Raw genomic sequence first — 8,396 nt, 5'->3', positions numbered from 1 at the left:
CCCCGACACTCCCGGATCCTGACTGGGGCCTGGAAAAACGCTGTAACTGCCCAAGATAGGAAAACCCCTGTCAGGTCAGCCATGGGCCTAAACAGTGAGTCTCCTCATAGATTGCCCAACGGCGAAGCTTCAAATGCCCCTCAAGTCCCCTTCAGCACCTCGACACGTGAACCCTCCGGGGGCCTGTTATTTCAGAGCTTTCTGTGGTGCTTTCCCTTCCCAGGGCAGCCTCCCCCCGGCCCCCCCGGCACTGACTCAGTCACTGCTTATCACTCTTTACTAGAAGTTCCGGATGAAGCAATTCAGGGGAGATATTCACTGTTTCTACTCCCTAAATCTGACCATGACTCATTATTCAGCAAACACCAAATGGTTCCACATCCTCCTCCCGAGGAGGCACTGAGCCCGTTACATAAGCAGCCGTCTACAGCTGCTCTTGGGTAATTGAAAGTGAAGCCTTTCTGACTGGAAATCCTGCTGGGAGTGACATGACTCTTTCTTCACCCCATGATACCAATCTTTACGAGGGGAAAAGCCTCTCCGGGAGAGGGCCCCCAAAGCCTGGGTGTGCTGCAGGGTTTGTTTTTTGCACAGTAGGCCTGAGGTTTGGGATAGCTTGTATTTTCTGCCTTGTTAAAACACGGCCCTTCCACGGTGTTTCTGATGTTATCTCTTGATGAGCTGGAGCTGAGCTGCGTGAGGCAGACTCTCCCCCAGCTCGCTGAACAGAGGAGGAAACATGGCATGGGGCTTCAGTGCCCAGGGACCCACCCAAGAAGGACCACCCAAGAATCATCATCTTAGGGAGAGGGAGGATTCGCAAGGGCTGGTTTTTGTATAATAAGCTCAGCACTGTGATCATAGAAAATAGAGTTGAATTGCAAAGCCCAGAGGAAAGGAGAGAGTGGTTTATCTGGTTCACGCAGAGAAGTGATTTTAAATTGCTCTTCGAAAGAAACAGAGGGGTTAGGCGAGATCATCTCTGGGCTCAGTAATCCTGTCTTCTTTCCTAGCCTGCCTTGCCAGGGAATTACTTTTGAGTAGTGGTAGGAAGCAAAACAAATTCTGAAAATCCATTTCTGGAATGTGCTTCACACAGAGAAGGCCTGCTTATGAACACCACAGGAAGTACAAGCTGATGAGGAGAGGGCTATCTTTTTTAATGCCACCTCTGGGGGATTGGGATGTGTGTATGCCTGGCTCCTTAAGCAAGAACACAGCCCTCCTTAACTAGGCCTCACTGTCTGTCTTGAGCTGAGTCCGGAAGGGCCTGTAGGGGAGGAGTGGTGGGTGATGGAGCATATCAGCCACCAGCTTGGCCATGCTGTGGTCCTCAAGAGGAACGTTCTAGAAAACATCCCCAACATCACAGAGAAATTAGATACTGAGAAGACTGGCCTAAGGAGCTTGGGAAGGTCAGTAAATTTGGGGCATTTGGGTAAGAAATGGAGATGGAATGATGTTGCTGAGTTATCCAAATGTGACATGCCACCATGAATGGGGAATTGCCTTGAGGTTCTCAGCCTTCCCAAGAGTCAGAGACATGGTATTATAGGCTGAATTGTGTCCCCCTGCAAAATTTGTATGTTGAAGTCCTAGCCTTGAGTATCACAGAACATGACTGTGCTTGGTGAGAGGGTCTTTAGAGAGAAAATTAAGTTAAATTGAGGTCATAAGTTGGGCCCCAATGCAATACGACTGGTCTCCTTACAAGAAGAGATGATTAGGACACAGACACAAGCAGAAGGAAGATCACGTGAGACGCAGGGAAAAGACAGCCATCTGTAGGCCAAGGAGAGGGGCCTCAGAAGAAACCAACACCACTGACACCTTGATCTTGGACTTTCAGCCTACAGAACTGTGAGACCATACATTTCTGTTGTTTAAGCCATCCCGCCTGTGTAGTTTGTTGTGGTAGCCCTAGCAGACTGCCACGTGGTGACCCTGCAAATCCCTAAATGTGGAGACCTTGGCCTTTCTGTGTAGCTCAAAGCCTGACCTTTGCTACGTAGTTCTCAGAAGATAAGCCAGGGCGTGCAGAGAGAGAAGTCTCCCTTTCCCCATTATAACCTCTGAGTATGAATGGAGCTGTGGAGACCAGCTTCCTGGGCTCTTTGAGAAAAATTCCAAGGCTCATAGCCCCAGTGAGGAGAAGTATAAGAGTATTCCAAGGCCCTGCTAAGGAAATACAGGTACGTGGGCTTTCTAGGCCAGGACGCTTTAACCCGCACTGTCTGAACAGACTATGTATGCTCAACCTACAGGGCATTTTCCCTGAGCTCCAGTTTACAACCCCATTTACCTGGAGCTTAGCCAAGCCTCCAGAAGCCCCTGCGCAGTTAAGAAACTGCCAAAGGAGTGGCTTATCCATATGCCTTGAGTATATCAAGGGAAACTAATTTGAAGCTTTGACTGAGAGGGTCTCAGTAGACCCTTGAGGAAAGAATCCTGCCTCATACACAAGACTAGACAGTTGGCTATTAGCTTTGGTAGAGTTTAGTTTTGTGTTCTCTGTCCTGTGAGGCAGGTACGGACACCAGCATTGGAAGGCTAATACCCCCCAAGGATTCACGACTGCATTCCCCAACCCCTAACCGTACCACCATTGTATTAATTGCCTCGGTTTTATCTTTTCTAACCCTCCAGAAATCTGACATTTTAACGGAATCTTCTAGTTTTGCCTTCTTTCTTTCTTCCTTTCTCTTGTAAAAGTCTATTTTAATTCGATGCTCTTTGGTTCCTGGCAAAGCTAACCTCAGCTCTTAACGTCCCTGGTGTGGGCAGGCAAGTTGGAGTTTGAGCTGCCCTTCAAAGTTGCACCAGTTCCTTGTCCCTTCTAGAACACCCACATGAAGAAGAAGACAATAGGGCACTGTGAGCCAGTGTCTCAGGACAGTTCCTCGGAGCCACTTCCCCTCACGCCACTCTTCCCCGCAGGGCTGTCAGGTATGGGTGGGGTCTGACGGAAGCTTTGTGTCCTCATCATCTCATCTGAGACAAGATCTAGAGCTGCCTTAAGAAGAAAACAGAGCATGAACGGCATCTTAGCATGTGCGGCAATTCAGAGCGGAAGTGTCGTTTAGAGAAAAAAAATTAAACCCTAAACCCACAGGTAACCACTAAATCCTAACATAAACGCCTCATAAACTCAGAACCTCCAACACGGCCCTGAGATGCCACCCTCTCCCACACACTGACGGCATGCCTGGCCCTCCGCCAGGGAGTTCAGTTGCAAAGCGGGAAACTCCCGGACTTAAAACAATGTCTGGGTGTTTCCTGCTTCATAGGACCTCTGAAGGAGAGTAAAATTTTAATAAATGTGTTGTTTAATTTGACTTCTCCTAACTTTCTGTGCCTATGTGTTTCACCTGCCTTCATTATCATGCCTATTGTGAACGTGCCAGCCATAAAAGGCGGGGCTGTTAATAACCCAGTGAACCAAATGAAGGAATCGCTTCCTTTTCATCGTCCATTGGGGAGCATTGTGCTTGGGCCCTGTAGAGGACAAGCCCCTCTCCAAAAAATAGGATAGAGTCCCTGGTTTCCAGGGGTCTCTTGGTCAAGGAGTCCAGATAGAAGACAAGTCATTCCACTAGGTACATATTTCTAAAACTCATCTCCTTTTTTATTCTTCACCTTCTTCTTCTTCTCTCCTTTCACTTTCCCTCCCCTTCATCCATCCCTTGCCCTCTTCCTCCTTCTTTACTGGGCCACAGATAAAATAGCTAATCCTTTATTGCATCTAAGGTCAAGGGCAAAAGGAAGTGACTCGGAGTTGTCTTTGAAGTAATCTTCCCCACCCAACCCAGCTTCTCTTTTTCAAAGCTTTTGGGAGTGAAATTTGAACAAGGAAAAGAAGTGGACGCAGGAACACCTCATGAAAAAGTATTTGTTAGCAGGGAAGAAGACTGTGAATGCACAAGTGGTAAATCACAGAATTTAGAGGTGAAAAGGGGGTATGGGCACTTGTGAATTTACTCTCTTACCTTCAAAATAAGGAACAGGAGACCCAGGAAGGTTGGAGACATGTTCAAGGAGAGAGGGTAATCATCAAAGGGTCTAAGACTTGGGTTTTTCTAAGTCAATTCTCCTTCCCTAGGTTAATTTTCTCTTAGATGCCAAACAAATACATGTGATTGGGGAGGCCATCCAAGGGCCTTATACTACCCCATCTTTACCCACACCTTCACCTGCAAGTCCTTTCCTCCTCACCCATCACATTCAATGAAATTTCCCAGGGATGTCACTTTAAGCTGTTAGCTGTCAGTCATGTCTCCATGTAAATGAGTGATGTGAGGATGGTGGAATGAGGCGACACTAAGTTAGGAGCCATGAATGCTGACCTGCCTCCACTGATTGAGTGGCCTTGAACAATGCATTTAGCAGAGTAATCTAGACCAGCATTGTCCAATAGAATTATAATGTGGCCATGAATGTGAGCCACCTGTATAATTTTGAATTTTCTAGGGGTTGCATTTAAAAAGGTAAAGTGAAACAGGTGGAATTCATTTTAATGATATATTTTATTGAAACTAGGCTAAGATATTATCACTTCAACCTGTCATCAATAAAAATGTATTGGTGAGATATTTTACATTCTTCTTTTAATATATATACCTAAGTCTTTGGAATTTTGTGTGTGCTTTGTACTTACAGCCCATTTCAGTTCAGACCAGCTATTTCAAATGCTCCCTGGCCACCTGTGACTGGTAGCTACCATATTGGACAGGGCAGATTTAGATCCATTTTGTGATCTCTAAAATGAAAGGATAAGAGTATCAAACTGTCTTTACTTAGAGCGCTAGGAATTCTTAAGAGGTGCCTCAAGGAGTGTGTGTGTGTGTGTGTGTGTTATGCATTTGGGAGGGGTAGAGATGACCAGCTTTGGATCATCTACTTTCTACTTCATGCCAAATACTTCCAGAGTTAACTGGAAGTATTTAAATATTGGACTTTGGTGTGAGATTTTGTTGGGAGAAGAGTATCCATGGCTAAGTAAAGATGCTAAAAACCCTTGCACAGCATAACTTGTAAGTTGCACCAAGAGCTCTGGCCCAGCTTCTGGAGTTATGAAAAGAAGAGTAAACAGTCACCTGCCAAGAAAGAAAAGGGCCAGGTGACAAGCATGGGAGTGGCCCCGCACTGCAGCTGGTTGCACAAGACATATGGCCCCATGGCTGCAGCCTGTAAACTAGTGTATCAGGAATAGACTTGACTCCTTTCCACCTGGTCAAGTTAATGGTTAACCATCCCAGTTATCTGCTGGGGCTTTGTCTGGTGGGGCTGTTCTGGAGCCCTAATCTTTTCCATCAGCCAGAGTGTCTGGAATCTGGGCTGACTGATACACAGAGGTCGCAGAAGGACAGGCTTTCTGCAGAACACTGAACTTTGGCTCTCTTGCTCCCTAAGCATCCTACCTTATGGACACTTCTGCCCATGGGGGCTCCATGTGTGACTCCAAGAATTCTTCCTGCTCTCATCATTTGCAACTATAACACAGAAGAAAGTACACACCAACAGCAAAGCAGCTGCAAGAGTCAAACAGCTATATCAGCAAAGGATGCAGTGTTGGAGGATATCATTAAATCCAGCTTCAAGCCCGGCAGCCAGCACACCCACTCACTTCCCAGGCCCAAGACAGTATGAAAAGGAGCTCATGGCTGCAGTGCTCTGAAACCCAACTGCTCGGGAAATTCTCACATTTTTGTTACATGATTATCCTTCATTAGGCCCACTGAGTTCAGTTACACACATGGTCCTCACTCTTCTGGAACTTCTTAAATATTATGATAAAATGAAGATGTCCTCCTCATCTGTTGCCCAAGGATTCCTAGAGTCTTAGACAAGCTAGAAATGAGCAAAATGTATAGCAGTCCCGGACATGTTTACATTACCAAGGAGATAATTAAAAACATAGCCTCTCCAGGCTATATCCTCAAAAAATTAAAAATAGAACTACCATGTGATCCAGCAAGTCTACTTCTGGGTATTTACCTAAGGGAAATGAAAACACTAACTAGAAAAGATATATGCACTCCCATGTTGACTGCAGCATTATTTACAATAGCCAGGACATGGAAACAACCTAAATAGCCATCAACAGATGAATGGATTAAAAAAAAAAAAAAATAGTATTCCAGTGGAATACTATTCAGCCATAAAAAAGAAATCCTGCCATTTGTGACAAGGATAGACCTATGGCATTATGCTAAGTGAAATATGTCAGAAAAAGACAAATACCATATGATCTTCATTAGATGCAGAATCTCAAAACAAAGCAAAACAAAAGCAAAAACTCTGAACTCATAGATACAGACAACAGCTTGGTGGTTGCCTGAGATGGGGGGTTGGGGGTGGGTGAAATAGGTGAATGTGATCAAAATGTATGAAATTCCAATTTTAAAATAAATAAGTCCTGGGAATGTAATGTACAGCATTAGTATTATTGTGTTGTATATTTGAAAGTTGCTAAAAGTGTAGATCCTAAAAGTCCCCATCACAAGAACAAAATTTTCGTAACTATGTGTGGTGATGGATGTTAATGAGATTTATTGTGATGATCATTTCACAATATATGCATATATCAAATCATTATTGTACACCTGAAACTGACATAATGTTATGTGTCAGTTATAGCTCAATTTTCATAAAAGGTGAGGCCTCGTCTTAGATCTATCTCTAAAAACAAACAAACAAACAAAACTAGAAATAAAGATGTTTCTAAGAAAAGAAGAAAACATAGTCTGTATGTTCTCCACTCTTCTCCGATTCTCCAACGGTCTTCAAACTGTTCTCCATTTACTTCCCTCTGTTTAGTGGCATTCAGGTCTTTGGGTTAAGAATGAACAGAAAGCCTCAGAGAGAGCTCTGGATGTTTCTCCAGGTACAAGGGAAGATACTGCTTAAGGGTCTAGCAACATACAAATAATAATGAATCTTTCAATGAGTCAGACACTGTGCTGCACATTTACTGTGGCATGTTACTTCATTTAATTTTACAACAACCTTTGTCCATACCCCATGATTTATAGAAGAATAAATTGTCTTAGGATCAGACACCTTCCCAGGATCACAAAGTTGGGGTGTGATAGAACTGGGATTCTAACTCAAGCTTAAGGGCCCATGTACCTTATGTATAGCATTCTCTTGCCACCCTATGGGTGGCCCAATGCATTTTTTAAAAAGAAAATTCTATAGCAATTCATTGGCCATAATAGTAGAGGAGAGAACAAGTGAGTATATTCCTGCTCAGTAGTTATTAACTTGAAAGGGGGTATTTGTTCATAGATCTGATAGACACAGAGAAGGCCCCCATAATTGTAACACATTATTGGTCTAGAACAACTCCTTATCTTCTATAGGAAGCCCCTTTCCCCCTTCCTAAGAACAAGTGTCTTTCCTCACCCCACCTCCTTGACTCTTGCCAAGGGCCTGGACTTATGTCTTACTTCTATAGGGAAAAAATTGGACAAGTGGTTTGATGAATTATTTTTCTAATGTGGATTTATGATATTAAATCTTGCAAAACTTTTCAAATGCATTACACTCAGTTCTACATTTAACAAGTTACTTTTCTTGAAAAAAAAATGAAGTGAAATTTAGATTTCCCAGGAAAAATAGAGTACAAGCATCATGACCTGACCTGAGAAATCTCACTCTCTACCATCTGAAAACTCAGACATCTCCTGATACAAATGCGTTATCCAAGAAAAGCAGTTGAAAAGCACTGCGGTTTCTAAGTATTTGCCCCTTTCTAAAAAAGGATTTATTTATTTATTTATTTATTTATTATTTATTTATTTATTTATTTATTTTAGAAAGAGAGAGAGCACGAGCGGGAGGGGCAGAGGCAGAGGGAGAAAGAATCTCAAGCAGACTCCGCACTGAGTGCGGAACCCCACACAAGCCTGGGGCTGGATCTCATGACCCTGAGATCAGGACCTGAGCGGAAACCAAGAGTTGGATGCTCAACCGACTGCGCCACCCAGGCACCTCAGTGTTTGCATTTTAATAGGGGCCTCTTGGAGACCAAACTTTTCTAAACTCAAATAATGAAATTGTGATGATGGAAAGACCTGTAGGTGGGCTGTTATGAATAATAGTCCTCATTTCCCTAGAAATCCTCAAAACTCCAATACTTCTGAGCTTCTTTTTGACACATGACCTTTTTCCCACATCACTGCAAAAAACAGAAGCAATCAGGGCGCCTGGGTGGCTCAGTCGTTAAGCGTCTGCCTTCGGCTCAGGTCATGATCCCAGGGTCCTGGGATCGAGTCCCACATCGGGCTCCCTGCTCGGCAGGAAGCCTGCTTCTCCCTCTCCCACTCCCCCTGCTTGTGTTCCTGCTCTCGCTATCTCTCTCTCTGTCAAATAAATAAATAAAAATCTTTAAAAAA

This window comes from Leptonychotes weddellii, chromosome 5 (assembly GCF_054177405.1).
Source record: "Leptonychotes weddellii isolate Sample4059 chromosome 5, ASM5417740v2, whole genome shotgun sequence".
In the NCBI taxonomy this organism is placed as follows: Eukaryota; Metazoa; Chordata; class Mammalia; order Carnivora; family Phocidae; genus Leptonychotes; species Leptonychotes weddellii.
This window is presented reverse-complemented; position numbering follows the sequence as displayed.